Source organism: Colius striatus, chromosome 2, assembly GCF_028858725.1.
Source record: "Colius striatus isolate bColStr4 chromosome 2, bColStr4.1.hap1, whole genome shotgun sequence".
In the NCBI taxonomy this organism is placed as follows: Eukaryota; Metazoa; Chordata; class Aves; order Coliiformes; family Coliidae; genus Colius; species Colius striatus.
The window spans coordinates 117,965,702-117,989,287 of record NC_084760.1 but is presented as its reverse complement, the minus strand read 5'-3'; the positions used below and the strand labels follow the sequence as shown (position 1 = coordinate 117,989,287).

The window sequence follows — 23,586 nt, the reverse complement described above, 5'->3', positions numbered from 1 at the left end:
CAGGGGCATGCTCGGCTGTCCTCTCAGCAGCCTGTGGCACTGCTGCCTGGGCTGGTGTGCCCGTGGGCTTTGTGTGGCACAGCAGCTCTAGCCCCGAGGTCACTGCCAACAGGCCCAAGGGAAACAGTTACAAATTTCATTTTGTAGGGGCCAGAGAGAAAGAGTTTGCAGCTGGGCTTCTGGCCAGGGCTGTTCGCAGCAGGATGGTGCCTCACACCCAGCAGGTTGTTGTTTCTGGGGAACTGGCAACCTCAAAGGTACAAGGTGCATATTGATGTTTGGTACCAATGTTGTACAAGCACTGCTTGCGCAAGCCCAGCAGTTGATTTTACAAGATGCATCTTTTTGCCAGGGCAGGATTTAGCCCTAGCTGCAATATCTTCCCAGCCATGATACAATAACAATACTTAGCAGTCATGTAGTTCTTAACATCATCAAAGCCGTGTACAAGCAGCAACTAATTAATCCTCACAACACCCCTGTGAGGCAAGTATTACTCTCCCCATTTTACAGATGGGGAGGATGTGACTTTGGAAGGTCAAGTGACTTGTCCAGAGCTAAACAGTCTGCAACAGAGCTCATTAGTTCCTGGCTCACAGCCACTGCTCAGTGTACTTGCCCAGCCTATGACTGTATTTTATTATGCAAATCCCCATGGAAATTAGAAGCCCAAAGCAACCCACAGATCTAAACATGGTGTCATAGATCTAAATGCTGTGGATCCATTTTGTTTCGGATTGGTCCCAGGGGTCTTCCAGTGATTTCATTGGATTTTGAGGGGCAATGGGAAAAAAACCAACAGAGCGATCTTCGAGCTGGGAAGTCTCAAAGGAAAATGGAGATTGTGAAGATATGTGTTGGTGGCTGTCCAGCTTTACCATTGCACAGGCACTTCAGAGGCCACAAAATAGCGCCAAGCTAGGTGGGATGTCACTGAGACTGGTAAAATGGCAAAGTTCAGCCTCAATTCCTGCAAGCAGTGAATGGAAGTCAGTCTCCCTAGTCCCTGCAAGAGTCTTCAGCCACAAGGTTAAGGCTGGCTGAAGAGACAACCCAGGAAAGTCAGCTAGCTGCAGTGAGCTGGGGTCTAACTCAGGCATAAAGGGGTTTTTTGAGTTTTTGCTCAAAAGCCAATGTTGTCCATGCAAACTGGCACTATTCTGATGGTTCAGAAAGTAAGCCAAGCCTTGTTTGGCTTGCACAACCACAGTTCTTCCGGAGATTGCCCAGGCTTTATGTGTGCAAGGAAAATAAAAGATACTCACCATGTAATGCTGGATCAGAACTGGTTCTTGGCTCCACATTTCATGGAGGGACAAATGTGTTGCTGGATGTCGTGAGGGTGTCATCATGCCACTGAAAGTTATTTGTACTAAGTCACCCTTCAGGAACTGGGTCATAACTTTTTCTTTCATGAAACTTGGCAGCTATGTCAAGGTTTACTAGAAGCTGAAGAGAGGATGCTTATGTGCAACGCCAAAACCAACTTAGATGCAATGGGAACTGGGCCCTGTGCCACTGATCAGTGCGTGGCATGTTGGGCTCTGAAGGCAATGGGATGGAACTTCACTGCTTTGTAGCTCCAGTGGTAGCTGCTGGTTTTGCACTCTGAACAGGTGTAAATGACTCCCCAGAGGCAAAGCACGGGCAGAATCGGGGCCAGATCTTCAGCTAGTGTCAATCAGTGCCTCGGCTTCAATGGGGCTGCATCAGTTTGCCTTAGGAAAGGGTGTAATGTGGGAAACAGAGATAAGGGAACTCATGTTCTAGCACCCTATATCCTATATAATTGCTTAAATAAGAGCACAGCCCAAAACGGGTTTGCCAGATGCCAGGGTGGTGTGGAATCAATCTCATGTTTTACAGGCAGGTTCATACACCCAAGTGGAGGAACCCAATGGCCAGGATGGGCTCAGCTCCTGCTCACTTCATCAGTGCTTCTCAAGTACCAGCTGTGAAAAGGTCAGACAGACCTCGGCCCAGGAGGCCTTACGTTTTGGTTGCCAGGCTGTGCCTCCATATCTCCTCTCCTCCTCTGCCCCACAGTAGCTGGAGTGAAGCCAGCACAGGTCTGTGAGCTGGAGCAACAATCATACCTTTGTTTTACTGGGCAGATGAATAGATAGATAACAGACAGTTAATGGATGGCAGCCCCTTCCCCCCACAAACATCAGTCCTATCACTCACCTCCTCCCCTAGCAAAACGAGGCCTTGGGGACAGAGAAAGAGAACAAAGATTAAAACTAACCCGTTGCTGTGGGGCTGATAAGAGAGGGCTGAGATGAGGAATCAGGTTTCAGGGGTAACAAATGAATAACCAGAAAACAGGAGGATGCCGAAAGGGTTATCAGAAGGCAGCGAGATGGCGAGCAGGGCCCAACAGCTTCTCCTCTGGAAAAAGAAACAAGGAGAGGTGTTTCTCTGGTAGCAGCTACACACACAGAGCTGTTCAGACCACTTTGTACCCACCAAGGCCCTGGGAAGACAAAAGAGCGTCCCAAGGCTCTGGTGGAGGTTTGTAAGCTGTTAAGTACTGTTTCCATGCTGGCCCCACTGTTTTGTGCTCTCACTGGGAAGCGGTCAGCACTGGAAAGACTCAGGGAGTAGACAGGGCTCATGCAGCAGGCTCTGGCTCAGGCTGGGCAATGTGGTTTCAATTTAGGAGCTCCCCTCTCAAAAGCCTCCATAAAAGCAGCTTGAATATAAAAGCCCATGTTCTTGCAGCTCAGCAGCATTGGGAAGACTGTCCCCATCTCTAGAGAGGAGTAAGATTCAGTGGCAGAGACTTCCCAAAAGCACTGCAGAGATGAAGTTCATGCCTCTGCAGATCTCACAAGAAACATTGTTCACTGTGTGATCCAAATAGTGTAGTTCTTTTGCTGAGACACAGGCTTTGTGTGTGCTTTTTGCACAGGACAGATTGTCAGAAGTGCAGTGGGTGAGAGGCATCAGTGGAGCTTGTTCACTTTTTAGAATGGTGAGGAAGGGGGAACCCACTTGCTGTCTTTTACACCAGTGGAGATTGCAAGGTAGTGGTTTAACTCAGAGGAGGAAGGCAGACAGCTGTGGCAAGGCTGCAAGGTTACTGCAGCAAGCACACAATGAGCAGGTTTCTGCCCATTATCTGAGTGATCTGGATGAAGCTATGGAAGAGCCTAAAAACAGGAAAGGAGGCTCCTGGAGCCTTGTCCCTCCCGCCTCGCGTGGGGTGACCTGGGCTGGTTTTGATTATGTCTTTAAAAATAAAGGTGAGCCTGAGGAAAGGGAGGAGGAGAGATCTGACTTTGAGAATTTGTTTTCCCGTTCCCAGTGGGTGAGCCTGTCTACTTACTCACTTGGGCATGTAGTAGTTAATACCATTTTCTTGATAATAATAGTTTGGGGGCTCTGAAAAGCCATCAGGTGGGAGCCAGATAAACCAGTTGTGAAGGTAAGGTAAACATTCACAGCCCTTCAGATGGCCCCAGCTACCTCCAGCGAGGCTGTGGGGCTGGAGACCCATCTCCATCTGCTCTCAGGGCCAGAGAGCTCCCTTGAGGCATCACCAGAGCAATATCAGCCTTGATGGCTGTCCTTTAGCAGCCCACCTGAGTGATGAATAGGCTGCAATGACAGCATTTTCCTTCTTTTGAAGTCCTGGATTTGGAGCCCACGTTGGTCCCCTGGTTTTGCACCTTCGGCGTTGCTGGTTTCACGAATGTCTGGCCAGACCCCAAGGCGAGCTGGTGCCGTTGCAAGGACAGGGGCTTGAAACTGCTGCTGAGTACCATGAGGCTTGGGAAAGGGTTGGAATATGACACAGTTTTCCTGGCAGCTACTCTAACAGCCATTTTTAGGCCTGGCTTACGTGAAAAATTGCCTTGATACAGTTTTTCTACTGTTAGGAAATAGTTGTGAACTGATGTTTGTTACCACTGGTTGTGGTGGGACGAGACCTCATGTGAATGCAGCGATTTTGATAGAAGCTACTTTGACTTATACCATACAACTTTTCTTTCTGGTGAGAGCTGTAGTGCTTTCAATATTCTAATATACCCAAAAATGCACTACCTTTGTATGTAGATGAGATGTTAATGGCAGAGACTTCATTGCAGCGTGGTGAGGGAGAACAGGAAGGTAATTATAGTCTTGCTTTTTATTGTTCTTATATAATGCTACCATGGATATTTTCCACCCCAGCTGTGGCTCCCAGCCTTCCCAGTCTTAGTTTCCATTGCAAGTGTGGATTTCATATGTCACAGGTTCAAGGGTACAAGGGTATCCAGAATGGTTCGTTTTCCCCTGTGCCATGGAGGTGCAGAGGCAGACCTGTGCTTGCAGATTTTGTCTGTGCTTGAAGCCAGGGATACTTTTTCTTCTCATAGAACCAAGGAAGGGCCTGACCTCAAAGCTGGATTCTTAAAGCAGCAGATTTTTAAGGATATTGGAAACCTGAATCTGGATTTCACCCCAAATCTTGTGAGCAGTATTTACTCATACAGTAAATCAGAGTTGCACTGTATGATCAGAAATGGCACAATAACTTTCAACCATCCTGTGCAAGAGTCTTCCCTGTGCAGAGTACAGCCACCACGAGTCTGACACTTCTCTGGAGGAGCTGGGCTGTAGGTCAGCACACTTCTGTTGGGCTCTCAGGGTTTGCTGGCTACGTGGCAGTGCTGGCTGAGCCTTGTGTGTGGGCTCAGCCGTGTGGGGACCTTCCCTCAACATCAGGGGAACTGTACTTTTGGAAATCCCAAACTAACCGATCAATTCCTCAAGTCCTTTTGGGTGGGATTTCCAAGCAGGGAAATGAAGAGTAGAAAATGAGACATACAACAGCTTTTCTAAGGCTGTGTGGTTTTGCTCTCTAGTAGTTCTTGACAAGTTCTGCAAAATGATTTCATCAAACCTTTCCCTGAGGTAACAGTATTACTGCAAGCTGGAGAAGCAGAAATCTCTGCAAGAGCTCCACAGGTCCTACAAGGCATTACACACTCAATTAAGCACTGACAGAAACATTTAAGGAATATGAAAAGAAACCCCATTCTTTAGGGTTTCACCCCTTGTCCAGCAAAGATACAGTTGGGGATCTCATACCTGAACAGTCCTCATGATTGCACATTTAGTTCTTCTGTGCTTCCTCAGGGATATAAGACATAATAGCACACATGCATTGAGGTAACTGGTAAGGTTATCAAACTTCTTGTCTCACCACCTCTGTGATGCTGGGTCACGAATCCTTTTATATGCATGTAGAACTAGCGTGTCGAAACCTGTTAGCACCACAATGACATTACTAGTAGCATTACTCCTATTAACAGTGCTACTGCTGCTAATATGTTAATGAATATATTATTAATAGATCAAGAATGAATTATGTACTGAGGTAATGTATGTTGCACTTTGATTTCAAGTGAAGGTCGTTTGCAAATGTCACGCATGCCTTGCTGTGGGGATGTATTTCCCTGCTTAGGAACTCTGTCTGGTGCTAGAGACACGTTTGACATTGCTCCATCAGTTTTCCATAGAATTGCTGTTTGTTAAATGGTGCCACTTATTTTCCTCTTGTTTTCATTAATGAAATAAGGAAGTACCTCATTCTGTATTCTTTTAAGGCCCGTGAGTTTTGAAAGGAACAGGGAAGCAAATGAAAACTACACAGGGCCAGTCCTCAGCTGTGCTCTTTGAGGTGGTAGGTGAGAGGCAGTGAGAGATGCCTCTTTCTGACTCCTTGCAACTTCAGAGTAAATTCCCAGAGGAATTCCCAAGTTACCCTTTAGCAGAGTAATATCCACAGTCTGTGTCAGGGTAATATCTGCAGCCCAGACAATGCTCCAGCAGCGTGTGTCGTGCAAAGGAATATTCCTCGGCGTCAACGTGATATTTGATTTATAGTCGAGGGTTTGAAATTTGATGCTGTGATTTAATTTTTGGAAGAGCTGTGTTCCCTTCCAGGGGGAAATTCTTGTTTAAGAAAGAAAGGAAGAAAGGAAGCGGGTGGGGGAAGACAAGAAAAAAACCAGAGAAGAAAAAGAGTCAGGATGATAGAGGTTACGATAGGATTCCGTTACCGATTGGATAAACTGACAAAACAGCCTACTGTGACTTGGACAGTCTAATTTTGTACATTTTGGCAACTTCTTAAAGCAGAAAATGAGAACAGTACTGTCAACAGGGCTTTTGATATTTCTGGGTGTTTATACTAGAGATGAAAGTGTATTCTGAGTTCGGGTGGAAGGCAGCAGGCCAGATTCTGACTTTGGCGACAAGAGGTGATAAAGGCTGTGGGTCTACCTCCCTGGAACAGCGGGTGGGAAACGGGTCCCCTGTTGCACAAGATGTTGTGAGGTTTCAAGTATTTTCTGTTCCACTTGAGAGACACAGGATCTGTGCAGGGGTTGGGCTTTTCTCTCGTTCCTCAATAAACCAGGAGATAGCCAAGTCACTCGCTTGGCCGAGGGGAGACCCAGCATCACGTTCCTGCTCTTACTGGTTCAACGTTCTGGCCTCTGGGCTGCAGAATTGGTCTCACTGTTACTAGCAAATATTTTATGACTTACATCCAATATGAAATGACTCCTAGAGGAAAGCAACATCTGAGAGTGGCCCCTTGCCTGGGGGTTAAGGTATCCCTCTCGGGTTTAGGAGATCCAAGTTCAACGCCCTGATCTGTATCAGGCTTTCAAGTGTACGTCTTCTGCGCTCCAGCTGAATGCTCAAACCGTTGGCTGCTCTGGGAGGGTTTGTTTATGTGTGTTTTGACCAGAAGTTTCCTCCTGGACCAGAGAAACCTTTTCCCAGTGGAAGTTTTGTTGAAGCTGATATGTATAAACGACCCAAAAAAACATGTTAGGGGGCAAAACAAACTATCAGAACCAATTCTCTGAACACACACGGGTTAAGGCGTAGTATGTGATTCAAATCAGTCTCCTGGCCATTGTGTCCTTTTGCAAAGGTTTAGTGGAAAGAGCTATAAATTGTGGTCATGATTAGCCAGCAAGAAAGGTATCTGTCAGGCAAGTTCTGCCACCCTTTCTCATGTGCAGTATTTCACTTTGCAGGTTGCCTTGGCTGTTTGGTTGGACCATCCCTGCAAGGCCACTCTGCCCTGCTCCTCTCTGCCTCCAGCAGTGCTATTAAGGGAAGGAAGGAGCTGTGAATCCCCACAGTCTTTGGTAAGGTACAACTTCCTTCCTTGCTCACAACTAATGAGAAAGGCTTCACCTCTTCTCCAAACCTTCTTGCCTGTTTATTTATAGAGGCCAGTATCCAGACAGTATGTGTAATGCTTCAAACCAGACTTGGACCTGGGATGTTGCTCAGCTGCACAGTAGAGTGTTTGTTGGGTGGAGGCATCTCAGTGTCCTGCTTGGGACATAATATCTCACCTCTAAATAAATGGTCTGCCCTGCAGGGTAAGGTGATTCTCAACATGAGTGAGGCTGGTGGAACTGGGCTTATAAAAATATCTGAGCAGTGGAAGAAAATAACTGCTGTTTGCCAATAAGATGCATTTTTCTATTTTAATTTTTTAAGGCTGTGATAAAATAAATGTTGTCTATGATGTAAAGTTGAAGGGTTGACCAGAACTTCCTCTGTGGTCAAGCTCTTTTTTTACTGATTGATTTTAAGTCCTCTAAATTTGTCAGGCTCACAAGTGCAGGGGTGACTCCAGTTATAAGAGAATGTTTGTGTCTTTAAGGAAAAATACAGCGACCCCTCCTCCCCATTGCCCTTCTCAACCTTGCAAGGAAACCTACACTTTGGCCACAGTATTTTTTTCTCTCTTGGTGGAAAATGTTGATTAAATATGCAGAAAAAAATAGCAATTAAAACCCCCAGACTCCTAAATCCCAAGACTCTGTGATGGGAAACTGCTGAATATGCAAGAGTTACATAATTTTGGCTGAAAATGCATTTTTTTGGTAGGAGCTAAAGATTTTAAGAGAAATGTTCTTGAAACAGAGCACTTTTCTGTTGATAAAAAGAGGTACTTCTTCAAGCATTTCCATGCAAGCTGTTCTGCAGCTGAGGTGGTTGAGCAAAGCCAAAGCCACATGGCTGTGCCACCATGGCACATGAGTGACTTTCCATACTCATTTTTAATTCCTGCACCAGAAATTGTTTCAGTTGAGTTTTTTGGTGATATCAGAGTTTGGGTTGGGATTATCTGAGAGGTCAAATCCAATCTTGTCACACTGTACTGATGTTGCTGCCGTCAGCCCCTCAGGATTTGGCATCAAGCTCTCCCTGCACTTTTGGGGCACATCTTTGCTTGGCTGGTTTTACTGGGGTAAAATTCCTCCTCTTATTTCTCCCTACTGGCACACACTGCTTTACTGCTGACTTGGGTTTGATTGGCAAACAATGCACAAGTGTTGTGTGTGGAGATACAAAATATGACCTGTCAAGATGACCAGGTTATGGCAAGTCAGTGACTGACAGCAAAGCTCAGCTGAGCTCTTTGTAGTGAGGTCACACTAAGTCTTCAGATACTACAAATACTCTTCTTCCTTCAAAACCCATGCCTGCTTCTGTAGCTAGAGCTAGCTTGTGAATGGAGAAACACATGGAATCTGGATTTTTGAAGGGATTTCCAGGGAAGAGAAAAACAAGCAATATGAGCATGGAAAAGCTTTGGAAGTCCATACAAATCCTGAACTATTTGCATTTTTCCCTGGGCACCTTGGCTGCTTCTCTAGTGCATTCAGTGCTCAGTGGTTCTCAGGATTTTCTGTGTTAGGGCTCTGATGCCTCTCCCATCTGACTGCATTTTGCTTCTGGTTGAAGATTTAGAGAAGAGCTGGATATTGGCAGCCTTCAAGTCTGGAAAGAGAAAAGGTGAAACCACGTGTTGGTATCAGTCAAGTTCGTTTGCACCATTTAGGATGTGAACTTCTCTGCTTTGTTTTCTCTCAAGGTAAAGAGATACTGAGAGTGTCTGCTGCTGTGTATGGCTGCACAGGCAGGCAGCAGCAGAATCAGCCGTGTAGGTTGCCTGTAGGGGTATTTCTCCACGTTGGCTCAGTTTAGCCACCGTTGAGGTGAGTTCCTCCAGTGTTGAGGTGAGTTTGTCTGTTATAGGAGCTGAGGTTGGCCATTCCTCATCCCAGTTGGCGAGGGGCCCTTATGATGGCCAGGAGCACAGCTCCAGAGTAAGTGATGCTCACAAGGCACGCAGTGTAGATTTCAGTGGCATTAGAGTTAACAGAAGTGGAAGAGTTTTCTTTCCATGTTTTAAAGGGTATTTTGGGGTGCAAGTTAACCTTTCTTTGGGTCTCTTGCCAGCAGGTGGGAGCCTTTTTAAGTTGTCCTTTTTCTGAGACGGGCTGAATCGTCCGCCCTAAAGCATCCCTTAATGCAATTAAAACCAGCAGTACTGCTTCTCCAACACTGGGGCCTCCGATACTGGGAGGGGAAGCGGTGGCTCTTCTTTGAAGTCCCACCTACGTGAACATCAGTGGCAGGACTTCAAAGGGAAGCTGCTATTTCCTGTTGGAGCTCAGCCCTGGTGCTCAGCACTGCTAACAAAGCAGTCGAACTGGTTGTAAAGGCACTGATCCAGCAGAGAACTTAAGCACATGCTTAAGTCCCTCAGGACTTAACCGCATGGTCTGCTGGGTTGGGACTCAACTCGCCTGGAGACTGGACTGATGGTCAGGGTTACATCTCCCAGCTGGAATTATCCAGGGGAAGAGACAGGTTAAAAAGCCTTTCGCCAATGGCTCGATGGTCACTGCAAAGCTGGGCTCACCATTCATAACCCAATGGCTTGGGGTGCCTGTGCAGCGGCAGGAGGTGGAAATACCACGAGCAGTACTACTGCATTCAGCAAACAACCTGGAGACAGCCAACAGGCTGCAGTAACTATCAGCAAATGCTTGTAAATCGTGAATCCAGAGCTACCCTAGTTCAGCATTGTTGAGTTCGGCTCAGAGGAGCTGGCCCAATAAACAGAGTTGTAAAGATGGGAGTCTATTTGCAAACAAGTAAGAAATGCTGAAGGCACAATCACTCAGCCCCACCTTTTGCTGAGTAGTATTTTATTTTAGTGCGAGTTCCTCTGCTGTCTGTGGAGCTAATTGCAGACTAACAGATGGCAGAATCAAGACATAATTTTTTAGCAAGCATTATTTAGGTAGTTCAGGTAATTTCCAGCAAGTTATTCTCTATTTTTGTCCTCAGGCTACGGATTGTCTTTGTGGTCATGATCTGCAGCTGATGCACAGGTACCACACTGCTCTAGCCCTGTTCTTAGCATCACATCATCTCCTTTTCAGTAGCAATGCAGCAGGACAGCTTCTCCCTCATCACAGCCTACATGAAGCCCCATGATTGCCTTGTGTACCAATTGAAAGATGTCTGGGAGATATTTGATGCTGGCAAGCATGGATGTTTGCAGTCAGAGAGGCTGCTTTTCTTTGTGAGACGTGTATCAGATTGAACGTGGTGCTTTTGTAGGCTGTGGGAATAAGCAGGTCCCAAAGCCTGAGAAACTGTAGTAGTTTCCAGGTCCTGCTCACTGAGGTCCTCCTGTATTTGAGGCAGCACAGCCTGCCAAACCCAGCAGTAGCAGTTTTCCTCCACCTCGGTGTTCTCCTTGTAGGGGAAACTCATGGCCGAATTGCTAATCCCCCATCCCAAGAAAGTCAACTGAGAACAGTGTATTTCCAAAAGATTTTTGTCTGAGAGAAACTGGAAACATCTTCCTTTGGATTATGAAAACACCTATGAAGCTGTTAGGACGCTGGCTTTGAATGTCACCAGCAGACACCTGCCCAGCCATTCAGGTCAGAGGAAATGCCCAGGCCAGAAGAAACTTTTGACGTATCTTCATTGTGTGGATGAGCATTGTGCAATTGGTGCTGACCCAAGCAGCAAGACTTACTCAGTTCTGTGCTGTCCCACTCTGTTACATGCCCACAGTCCTGTGGCACTGCCCAGGGAAATTAAAGCCCACACACCTCCACTCCTTGGTTCAAGTGTAGGCTGCCAGTACGGCGTTGTTAGCGCTGCGTGATATGTCCTTGACATACCCTTTGTGGGCTCAGGTCGGTGTCTCCACTCAGACTTTGTGTGAAGGTCTGGGTTGGAAGTACCCACACACAAAGAGGAGATGTGCTCTTCTTTGGATGGGGCAGTTGTTGACAAGCAGCAGAGTGACTCATTGCTCGCTCCTGAATGCTCTGTAAGGGGTTTTTTCTTCCTCAAAGAGAGTGTGGTCATTTCACCTGAGAGTGAAACTGTAGACCTCAGAGACTCAAAGTTCAAACTCAGTTTTTCTGCTCCTTGAAAATTCACAAGAAGCAGCTGATGCTTTGATTTCTTGAGAAGGAAGCCTTGTGACTGAGGCACAGGATTAGTGGGCAAGAAAACTGGTCCTTGGTGCTGGCATGGATGTCTCAGGTGCCTGTGAGCTGTTCATTCAATCTCTTTTTTCTTTGGTCTCCCAGCTGTAAGTTAGGCTGATAACTCCTTACCCATCTGGCCATTAGCCAGCAAGTTCTTCAGAAAAGGGATATATCTCAGTGCATAGAATCACAGAATGGTAGGGTTAGAAGGGACCTTTAGAGATCGTCCAGTCCAACCCCCCTGCAGAAGCAGGGTCACCTAGATCAGGTCACATAGGAACATGTCCAGGTGGGGCTTGAAGCCCTCCAAGGAAGGAGCCTCCACACCCCCTCTGGGCAGCCTGTGCCAGGGCTCCCTCACCTGAACAGGGAAAGAGCTTTTTCTTATGTTTAAGTGGAACTTTTTGTGTTCCAGCTTCATCCCATCACCCCTTGTCCTGTTGCTGCCTACTATAGAAAAGAGGGATGTCCCAACCTCCTGACACCCACCCTTAAGATATTTGCATGTTGTATAGATACCAGGTTTGCACTTGAGCAGGATTCTCCTGTAAGGAATGGTATTAATGACCTATTGAGACAGGATGGGGTTTTAGAAGGATTTCTTCCAAAGGCTCTTTAGATTCAAAGAAGGTGCATTTTGTTAATCTTCTTCATTTGTGTGGTTTCTACCCATGGGTTAGTACTGAAAGGGTTTTATCCGATTGAGGGTGTACATGCAAATATTTCTATTTGAATAATACTGGAGAATAAATTTAGAAGTGTTTAAAGAGGGTATGAATACCTCAATCTGCTAGGTGGAAAAATTACTACTTCTTGTGGGTAACCCAACCTGTTTAAGTTGCTAAAAACATACCTGACTTTAAAAAAAAGAGAGAAGAAGGAATAGCTGAAAAGAGAGCTTTTAAAAAAAACAACTCTCTTCAGATTTCTAGTTTAATATTTCAGTATGCAACAGTATTTTCATAACTGCAGCTTTTTTGGGCAGAGGTGGGGGAAATTAGAATATATTAAAGAACTCTGGAAACCACTTTCTATTTGTAAAACATGTTGTGTGTGTATCATAACACCTACAGCTCCTGTAGCTCTGCCAGATTGTGCATCGACTGCCAGAATTTTCCTCGCTAAATGACATTAGGCTACTTTGTGGGTATTGAAAACAAATATTTTGAGGGGAGGGAGCATTCTCATCCACAGAATGTTCGTCGTGCTTGCAATATTCAGTCATAGCATTGCATTTGCAGGCTGTGTTTCTCAGCAGCTTGCCATAAGCCAAGGGACAGGTTTGATGAAAGTTTGCGTGCTCTCCGGCTGCTCGCCGTATTTTTTGCAATATAGCAGCCCCTAGGGGCTCTGGAGGAGATGAGGGCCTTGGGATGCTGGGCACTGTGAGACCAGTAGGAGAAGACAGTAGTGGAAACTGAAAAAGATAACAGTTACCTTCAGAACTGCAGCCCCAGAACGGTTTTTCTGGCATAAAGGGTGTGTTGGGAGAAATGTGAGGTTGCCCGACTGGGTGGTGGAGCAAAGCAGAGGGCACAAGTGTGATGTATGGTCAGGTGAAGCCGTGGGGCACTGCAGTGTGTAGTCTGGCACTTGGAAATGCAGGATGCACTGCTGGCTGGGCAGCCAGCGTTGCTGCTGAGTGGGTTATGGAAAGGCTACAGCCTTGCTGTGAGATGCAGATGCACTGCAGGTATCTCTAACTGAGGTTACCCATTAACCCAGGGTTCCCACGTGCTTGTGGGTTTTGAGTGTGACACAGAAGGACTTCCTTGCCAACATGTGTCCTGACAGATCCTGCCATGTGAAAGCATCCAGATAAGGAGCAAGGAAAGAGAAAACAGGATGAGAGGCTGCTGAGGTCTCCTTATTTCAGCTGGTGGAACAGCAGCTTATTGCTGCTGCTTATGAAGCAAAGCTGCCTTAGGGCTGCTCTAGCTTACATCCAGGGCTATGCCCCAACTGCTCTGTGGCGCAGGGCTGCTCCTGAGCCAAAGCCTAAGTGGAGCACACAGCATTGCCCAGTGCCCTTCAGTGCCCTGATGTCATCAGCACTTTGCAAGCTGCATTTGCCAAGCACAGAAGTAGAGCTATTTGCTGATATTTTATATGACACTTCTGGTTTTGTTTGGCATAAAAGCCATGATTAAAACATAAGCTAATTAGTATATAGTTATTAATGTCTGCTTGCTTTTTAATCATGATAGACAGTTGTGATCAATTTTCACAAGTAAAAGGGACTAGTGTCCTGCTAAAAACTGTAATGTGTTTTAATCTGCAGCTGAACAGTTTTCTGTGACTAGAGAGATCTCTTGGTTTTTAGAATTTGTTATTAGAGATGAATGATTAAAATAGAAAGGAAATGGAAAGATGTCTTGGAGATGGGAAAAAAATCTTCAAGATTGGACTTTCCTGGGTCTTTTTCTCTCTCCTTCCAGAAATGATATTATCTGGGATGGATGGGGTTGCTCCAGAGGCTTCAGGGCACATTAAAGGGTAATAAGAAGGGCATGGGGTGAGAAAAAGGTTCTTGCTGTGTTAAAGAGAGACACATGATAGCTCATCTGGGAACAGAGAGTCAGGTTTAATAATGTCCTTGCTAAACGCAGTTAATAATTGAGGTCAGTGCCCTGGGTAAGGGTAATAAGGGGATAGCATCCCATGTGTGGAGTGATGAGGTAAGGACAAACTGTGCAGAGTACACAGTGATGCTCAAAGCAGGCACACAGCACAGCTGGGCTGGGTCACTTGGGACCGTGCCGGCAGCAGGGAGCTCACAAAGCACTGCTCTTTCTGTGCCTGTGTCTTCTCGTAGAAATTGCCTGATGGTTGCATTACTTGCAGCATAGATGGGCAGCACAGAAGCCAAGGTGCTGGCTTAGTCAAAATGCTAACTGATCAGCCAGGAGAGATCTGGTTAAGACAACAGGCTTATCTTGCTCCATCTTACCCATGTGGTAATGTATAGGTGGAATTAGGAACTACAGGGGTATAAATGTTTCCATCAGAAGGATTGGGTTTAGGTATCTGGGGGTCATTATGCATGCTGTGTGTCAGAGTCCCTGCCAAACCCCTGTGCAGTTATCCTCAGAGCACTCTCCTGAGGGCAGGATTACCTTTTCCTTGTTGTACAGGTGAGAAATTGAGCTATGGAACACCAAAGAGATTTGGCTGAAGTCGCACAGGGAATCTGTCAAAACAGAGTTAGCTTTTTGCTCTAAGCACTGGTATGGCCACTTCCCTTACAGCATGTGTGCTCACATGGTCTGTCTTGACACTGACACCAATGTATTCTCACGTTGGGAGAAAAGTTCAGACCTGTTACAAGAAACAAAATACGTGATGATCCTGTTTGAGACACTGTTTTAGGGGTTAGAAATGAAGCAGAACTGTTAGGAGTACATCTGGTTGTCATCAGTCTAAGAAGCCCAAAGCACCTCTGTATCAAGAAGGAAGGCCAAAGCACCTCTGTATCAAGGAGGTGGTGAAGAGTAGCCTTGATCTGAGAAACACAAGCTTATTTAATGCTCTGCTTGCTTTGCATGGCCTGTACTTTGTGGTGCTGATTCAGACACGAGGTGCGGATGGAAGAATGCCCATCACTTCTGGTGCTGTGCTGCAATCTCTGTGACAGGATTTGAGCTACAGCTTTCTGGCATGTGTCATTCCTGGCACAGTAGGGGAAAGTGAGTGCAACCCATCAGTTTTCTTTGCCACCTCATGGCAAAGTTGGAGGGAGAATGGGAAAAAACCCCCTCTCTGGTTACAACTCATCTGTGTGCTTTGGCAGAGAGAACACGGCGTAATTGCCGGCCAGAATTTTGCCATTAAGTGGTAAATCCTTGCAAACTGTAGTTGTGCAGGCTCTAGGCAAGGGAAAAGCATGTTTCTCAGGCTTGCAAGGAAGCTGAGAGGAACTGGAATGTGTTGTCAGGGGGGAAGAGAAGCGTTGCGGTGCCATGTAGATCTGGGTTCAGCTCCAGACACTGTCACGGTGCACTCCATCAGCCAGCGCCTCTACTGCCCTTCCCATCACATAGGAGGGGGGAAACTACTTCTGCCTAGTTAAAAGGTCTGGGAAAAGGACTCCCTCTTCCTCCTCAGTATGTTGCCTAGCACAGCATCAATGTGTTGCCTAGCACAGGCAGGGTCCTGTGACCTGCAGGGACTCCAGTGCCAGCAATTGCTAATAAATCACAAATATCATACAAGTCCTCTGACAGACCCTTCCTTCCTTCCACAGGCTTGTAACTCAAGGTATGGGGTAAGGAAAACAAAAAGGGAAAGAAACAGCTTACTAAATGGCCAGATTGCATCGGTTTGGCAGTCTCTGCTTGAAAAAGGCCTGGTAGCACATGAAAAATTAATCAGTGTGTGAAGGACTGGAACATTAACACAAGATCTAGTACGCTGATGAAGGGCTGAAAATACTGCATGAATAAGTCATTCATAGCTTATCATCCCAGTAATCATTTCCTCAGCGATAGCCACTTTTTAGAAAGCATTAAACTGAACATGGCACGGGCTTAACGTTTCAGATAAATCCGTTGGGCTGTGGGTGAGGCTGAGTGGCAGCGGGGAGATGGCAGGAAACGAGCCATTTCTGTGAGCTCTTTGTGCAGGGACGTGTGCTGGGCGAGTCCCCAGGACCAGCAGCACCCAAAGGGGCATCTTGTAAGGGATGCAGGTATATACAATTCCTCTCCCATCTAAATGCTGCAGTCGTCCCAGGTTGGTAGGATACTTGGCATAGCCTGTGGCTGGCTGGAGCTTCCATGTCCCCACTCCTGAGCACAGGTCCCTTTCCAACCAACAGTATGTGGTCTGCAGAGAAATGTTACACCATGAGGCATAAGTTAATCTTAATTGCCATGTTTCCTCACCTTTTAAAAAACCTGCTTGGCTTTGTCACTGCTGTAATGTTCTTCTAATGTTGTTATTGTTTCTTGCATAGATTAAGTGTGTTACAAATGATGGATGGCCAGGTCTCTCTGACATTTGGTTGCAACAGCTCAGTTGTGTGTGCTGCTAAGACGTTAGCCAAAGGAGATGATTAAGAGTCTGTGTGCACACCTAAGGTGGATTTGGGGTTTCTGATCCTCCAGCTGGGTGTTGTCTGTCCTCTGAGGTATTACCAGCCCAGATTACACCGTTGTACCCCTGCTATAACTTCTTGTGCGTTACTCCAGTGTTCCCAGAGGAGAATCCATCCCTGCTAGTGGTGGCGGGTGCTCCCAGAATCACAGAGTCGCAATTGTCCTCCCTCTGCGATTCGTTTGCCACATGTTTAAAAATGAATGTAGCTATGTGAATAAGAGGAAAGGTTCAGGCAGAGGAATAATTTATAATTCCCAATAATATTGCTTCTAGCTACTGCTCTATAGTGCCAGTTCCTGCCCAATGTGGTTTAAGCAGCTAACAGCTATAAAAGTTTGTTGACCTGAGAGGCTTAGTATCAACCATAGGTACAGTCAAAGTCAATATGGAGGCTGAAAATCCAGTGCTAATAGAAAAATAGAAGTCAATATTTGGGATGTGAGTCAGGAACTTAAAATAGGAAAGTGAAACAGATGAGGGCTGTAGCTGGAAGAGTGTTGGAGGTGAAATGTTTAGATCCAAGGACCACTGCTGATTACTATCTTCCCCTCTATACAAGGTTGCTCATTCTGCTTCAGAAATTCATTTCCAGTGGCCAGGCCACCTCCCTGACCTATATTCCTCAGACTGCCGTTACGTCAGAGCCTGCCTATTTGGGGTTATAAGTAAAATCCTCTGTTTTCTAGGTGAAATCCACAGGTAATTATATGTGGGGCTAATATGGGCTGGGGCACGGAGAGGCCAGGAGAAGAGTTTGGCTGAGCTCTGTTTATACTGGAAAATCCCCTTTCTAAGGCTGTACTGTTAAGTCTTGGAGCAGAGGGTGGGGGGCACAGGGGAACTCCCCCCACACGGGGCGGCAGCTGCTGTGAACAGGGATTTCACAGTGCAGCTCCTCCAGGTAAGCATGGGGTGGAAAAGTAACCAGCCCTAAGCAGGGGGGGTCACACCAGAGAGGGCCACGAGGAGCTGAGAGCTCTTACCCACAAATGAAAGTGATGTGGCCTCATTTACAAGATGAGGGATGGGGAGCACTGCCCGAGCACACTGATGGGGAATTTATATGCCCTTCGGTGAGGTGGTGTTTTAATTTGTACATCCTTTCCTCAGGTTGCCTGCAGTGGACCAGTTCTCCAGCAGCTGTGAATCTGCCCAGCTCCACTGAAGACAGTAGAGCCTCCTTACTCCAGGTAGGAACCATATCCACATCATCTGATATTTAAGGTGCGTGCCATCTGCCAGGTTCTCCCATTGCACTCGCTCTCCATAAAGACTTGGTAGCTGAGAAAGTCTCTCAGGAGTCACACTGACCTTATTTCACTACTGTAAGAGGAGGCCCCATCACATCCTCCACCGACACATGTGATGACATTCCTTTGTTTTCACTTTGATGTCATAACATTGTTTTCACAGACTGGCCCTGATCTTATTGTGTCAAGGTCAAATCCCATTCAATTCAAGAGGAAAGTATTAATACCAGTGTGAAAAACCCTGGTATTAATTAAGCTCTGAGCAGTAACTTCGGGCATATGCTGCTGTTTTTATTTCTTGCATGTAAAGTGCTTCAGCCAACAATCTGTTCATGGTGACATCCTAGATTTGACCTAAAAAACCCCTCTATGTAGTCTAATGAATGATTGCTGAACAGAAAGGAATCAGATTCAAAACCTGAACTGTACTCAAAAGTAACACCAGAAGTAGCAGGGAGGTAAGTCTGACAAACTGTCTTGCAGTACAGCTCTGTTGGCTGGGAAAATCTGTTCTTGAAACTGGGTTTTTTTGGTGAAAAATAAGGTTTGTTTCAGCTGAACTACCTGAGGTCTCTGTATACATTTGAGCTTTGGATTTTTAAATCCAACTGCTCCAAACCTGCAATACTTAAACTGAAAGTTGGATTGGCATGTGGCTCCTGTTTCGTGCCACCCTGCCTGACTGCTGTGAACTGCACCAGGTTTTAATTTCATGTGACTGCAGATGTCTATAATTTGCTGATATTACTGTAATATCAATAGTGTTTCTTATCTTTTCTGACCAAATGCTCAGGCAATGTGGCGTGTCAGCACATCCTAAAATATATATGTTGAGTTATAAAATGCCTGGTAACTATTTAACTTAGTATTTTAGGTGTAGAAACTGAGGCAGGTTGTGAGGAATGATTTGCTCATGGTCCTAAATACAACCTGTTGTAGACTTGAATGTAACTGGATCCCAGTCTGATGAGACATTTCCCTGAGGTAGAAAAAGTCCAGTTGCCTCCCCTCCCCTTTGCAGCAGCCTTACTTTTACTGAGGAAAAAACAAACTAATCTCTATCTCAGCTTGGGGATCAGTATTTAAAATGCATATGGCATATTTCAGGCAAGCTTCTTCAGCTGGGGAGTTCTCAGAGATAAGCTGTCCTTAGAGATACTTTATGTACACATGGAGGATTCTCTCAGAGCTGGCAGAAATCCACCGTGTCTGATTCTCTAGAAACCAAGAGAAACTACATTTTCTTTCCTTGTTTAACTTTAGGCTAAGGCAGGAGCTTCTGGAACTGGCAGCTTCTGTAGCAGTTAAGGACATGGTTTAGTGATGGGCTTAGTGGTTGGGCTTGATGATCTTAAAGGTCTTTTGCAACTGAAACAATTCTGTGGGTTCTTCTGAGGCTGTACTTTGATGCCTTTCTGCCTCTGAGGGATAAACTACTCCTGGTCCCCCAACTGCTCTTTGGCTCCTTGCTCCATCCCTGCGCAGCACCTTGATGGCCTTTTGCTGGTGTTGCCTCTGGTATTTGTGTGGCTGTGCCATGGGCTGGGTGGTGGGAGCTTGCTGCTGATCCCAGCACGCCATGGAGCTGCAGAGAGCTTCTGCCATTTCCCTGCTGGGGCACAAGGCAGAGGATGCCACTTCAGAGTCTGCTGCTGCTTATACAGGTGTCAGCAATACAGGCAGGGCTCCTTCTAACTCCCTCCTTTGCCTTTGATTGTGGAATCAAATGCAGGATTTTTCAAAGGAAATGTTTTGGGGCTCCCTGAACCATTATGTCTGATCGAACTGTGGTTCCATAGAGAGCCTTTCAACTAGGGGCATCCTACCTCTGGGATAGTCCCATGATTTTCGAATGGACAAGCTGTGAGGCAGTTATAAACAAACCTGCAAACAAGGTTCTGATTGCAGATCATTGTACAAAGCGTTGGGTTTGTGTCAATGGCTTTGTAGGTTTTGTTTTAAATGCAGTTGGGTATTGTAAAACATCCTTGTTATATCATACAGAATTCCTAACATCTAGGCACAAATTTCTCCATACAGATGTCAGAGGGACAGAATGTCCTAAATTGACTTGAAATTGTTTTACTCTGCATAAACATGTCATGATTTTTAAAGAGTTTAGGCTCTTTCATGGAAAGAAACTTGGAATTTCTCCCCTCAGACAGTACAAAGCTTTCCATTGTGAGCTCTGATGAGTCAGGAAATATTGGATCTTAGACTTATCACTCTTGCAAGGCTGAATATTGTGTATTCTGTGGCTCAGAAGATTGTAATGTTGCAGAGGTGTTACCCCTTGGAGGAGCAAAGCTTGAATCACCGTCATCTGGGCTTATGTCTAAAGACATGTCTTGAAGGAGGTCCCAAGGAGGAATATCGATATCTGTTGACTTATTCTGTTTGCCAAAAAAAGGATGAAAAAATATACTGACAAGTGGACAAAAAGAGCTTTGCAAGATGGGTCTAAGAATGAGTCACAGGACAAAACCGTTTAGTGACCCCATGGCTGCTCCTTTAGTGACCCCATGACTGTTCCCAGTAGAAGACGGCAACATTCTTCCCCACCATCACAATACAAAGAAACAGGTGCCTGGATGTGTTAAAACACCAGTGTATTTCCCAGACCTTCCTGCAAAACTCACCACCAAAAAATGGAAGAGAAAAAGTTAGAAAGTAAAGTAAAATATCTTTATCTAAGAGGCTATTTAACACACACCTCTAATTTAAGCAAGGGGAATGGAGCCCTCGCATGCCCCTGGGTAAAGCTGGAGGAAACAACCTGCAGGCTCCTGGGCTAACCTGCTACAGGTACATTTGACCCTTTTGCTCAAGCTGTATTTAATTAGTGTGTCTCAGGGAGGATGGGCTGTTAAATGGTTCAAGGTGGGTAAGATTTGCTGCAATGGATCACTTGTGTGCCTCTGCACACAAAACCATTTGCAAAACTAGCTTAGCAAATCATTGTTGCAAAGGGAGCTGTTAACCTCAGAGCTCAAAATGCAAGGGGACTTGAAACTGCATTTTAATTTGCCATGCTTCTAAATAATTTACTGTACATCTCACAAGATATTGAAATTAAAACCTGAAGTATGACATAGAGTAAATAATTCAGAATGCCTCTTTCATCGGGTTATTGATACTTCATTTTAGTTAGAGAGACGTCAATGTCAGCTCCTGCTGGGGATCTCTCACTTGGCTGATTTTGCTTGTGTTGCTACCAGGGAAAAATTTAGAGCCACAAAAATGATCAGAGGGATGGAACACCTCTCCTGGGAGGAAAGGCTGAAAGAATTGGGGTTGTTCAGCCTGGAAAAGAGAAGGCACTGGGGGAACCTAGGACCTGTTGTGATAGGGGTAATGGTTTTAAACAAAGAAGAGGGAGATTTAAACTGACTGTAAAGAAGACATTTCTTATGGTGAGGATGGCAAAACACAGGTTGCCCAGAGAGGTTGTAGACACTCCACCTCTGGAAACACTCATGGTCAGGTCAGACAGGGCCTGCGTTGAAGATGTAGGAATGATGGATGCTCGTTGCAGGAGGGTTGGACTAGATGACATTTAAAGGTTCCTTCTGATACAAACTATTCTATGGTTCTATGAAACCCTCCTTTAGGCAACCTGCAAACTCCTTGTCCTTAGTTGTCACTCAGTTCTCCTAGTAAAATGACTCTAAGGAAGGCTTCCTACAGCAAGGGCAAATGATCTCATCAAAGGGTGTAGCCTCACATTTACTTTAGGCTCCTGATACTGATCAAAACCTCTTCAGCTCCACTATGAGAAGCAGCAACAGAAGGGAGTGCAGGACTGGCATGTGACTCGCAGATAGATGGCACAGGCTTTCACACTGGCAGAACCAAGTACATGCATTACTGCAAATCTCTTTCTGTTATTTGAGATTGAAATCTTAACAACCAATTAGTTTCTCATTAGTGTTCTATTTACATAGCTAATGAAGATAATTTATGAGGGGAAAAAAACCATTTAAGACTCCTCAGCACAGTCAATTGACTTTGGTGAAGCAGACAGACAGCTGCATTTAGAGCTTCCCTTTTACCTAGTTAATAGGGAGAATAAAAGGACATTAACCCATAAGCGGGAAACTGCCTTCCTGGGCCATGGTGAGAGTGACTTAAACCTCCCTCTGCCTCAGTTCCCACCAAGCAGAGACAGTGAGCTTCCCACTCCTCACACAGTCGTTGTTTAGGGCAGTGACATCTTTTGAGGAGGAAATGTGTGCCTTGCTTTGTTTTTACATCTCCTGACAAAGAAAGGAGGTTATGACACCTTTGTTGTGACAAAGAAGGGAGATTATGGATTGGTTCTCTTCAGCTTGCTTCAGAGGAAATCTATACGTTATTGTAGGTAATCCAGAGTTTACTGCAGGACAGCATGAATTTGGCACTCCCAAGTTCCAGGGAAGATTTGCTGAATGAGGTTATGAGTTCCTATAGTGAAGGCTGGTACTTAGAGAGTGGTCCCAGACACTAGATTCCTTGGTGCTGCCTGGAGGCTTAGAATTAGGGGCTTGACTAGCTAAGTTGTCAGGAGGTGGGATGAAGTAAGTTATTTTTAATTTGGAGGGGTTTTAGCAGCTCTGATCTTGTGGAACTGCAGCTCATGTTTGTAAGTGGCAGAAAGGCAAAGCAAGGAAGCTCCAGTCTCCCACAGCAGAGGGATGTCAACCAACGGGAGCTGTGAACTGTTGGTTTTGGTTTCCAGTGCCAGATCAGGAGCTAATCTGATTGAGGCCTCAGCCTTGCAGCTACTTCTCTGTGTGTTCAGCAGAAGGCTGTATAGAACAAGCCATGACCCAGACTAGATTGACGTGTAGCACCGCGTTTCTGGCAGAGGGTAGAAACTTGTGTGACGCTGCACCCAAGTTCATTCCCACAGCCTCAGGAAGCAACTGTTGGAGGGACATGAGGCTGTGGTTGGAAGTGTCCAGAGCAGCACTTAGGGTGGCTGCACTTACCTGCCTTGGTACTTGGATGCTCCTCTCCTTGGGAGAACTGCTCCTCAGCTGCTTTGAGTCAGCACAGTTGCAGCTGAGCTGTACAAGCTCACTAGACTTAAGACATCATATTCCTCTCCAAGACTTGAAACAGGAACACAGAAGAGTTGCAAGCCAAAGTTGAGCCAAAGCAGAAAGTGTCCTGTGTTATAGTAATACATATTCAGACCCAAAAGAAGCTACATGAAGCTATATAAAAGTGTGAATTTGTATTTGTGATCTGATTGAAGTTATTAGCAAGTTGTACTCTAGAGATTCAACTACTTGTAGAGGCAGTAGAGAACTTCTGTGGACTTTTGGGTGGGCATAGGAAATTGAGTAGCTAATGATGACACCTGGGTGATAAAAAGAAGAAACAAACATATAAAAATCAGAAACAATCCATCTGCTTTCCCTCACTAGTGACTCCTTGATCACTCATGGTCTTGCTAGGAAATACTTTGCTGAAGGTAAACGTTTGTAGTGAGAGTCAGGTGATACAGTGAGTGATGACACCACGCTGCATGAAACGCCTGTGTGAGGTGTGTCTGTGTGGCTGGTGCTCAGGGAGCCTGGAAATGTTATCTAATCCCATCTCTTTATGCATCCAAGGACAGAAAATGTCCTTCACAGCATGGAAGGGGAGCAGTGGCTTCAGGCCTCCCCCCTGCCCATCACTGGTAGGAAAGGTGTTTCAAGCTACACTTCAGCACAGCACAGTGTGGGATTTAACTCTGAGCTGTGACCCAAAGTCTCAGTATTAAGGGGCACCTGAGTGCTCTCTGCTCTGAAGTGGGTCTCAGCTCTGAGGAAGTGCCTTCATCAGCATATGAAACATTTTTCTCTCTGCTTGACTAATTTGGCTGCTGTAGGCATTCATCTGGTCCTGAGCTGAAACTGTTTTTGTTTACTACATGC

The 23,586-nt window shown here is 45.7% G+C and overlaps 1 long non-coding RNA gene across 1 annotated transcript in view; it reads left to right on the top strand.

Annotated features, from left to right (window-relative positions):
• LOC133624809 (uncharacterized) overlaps positions 1-17,624 on the top strand; it is a 189,177-nt gene extending 171,553 nt beyond the window's left edge. The window contains exons 2-3 of the long non-coding RNA XR_009818143.1: positions 7,044-7,157; positions 17,541-17,624. This is a non-coding gene — a long non-coding RNA (uncharacterized LOC133624809). The remainder of the gene's footprint in view (positions 1-7,043; positions 7,158-17,540) is intronic.
• Positions 17,625-23,586: the final 5,962 nt, after the last annotated feature.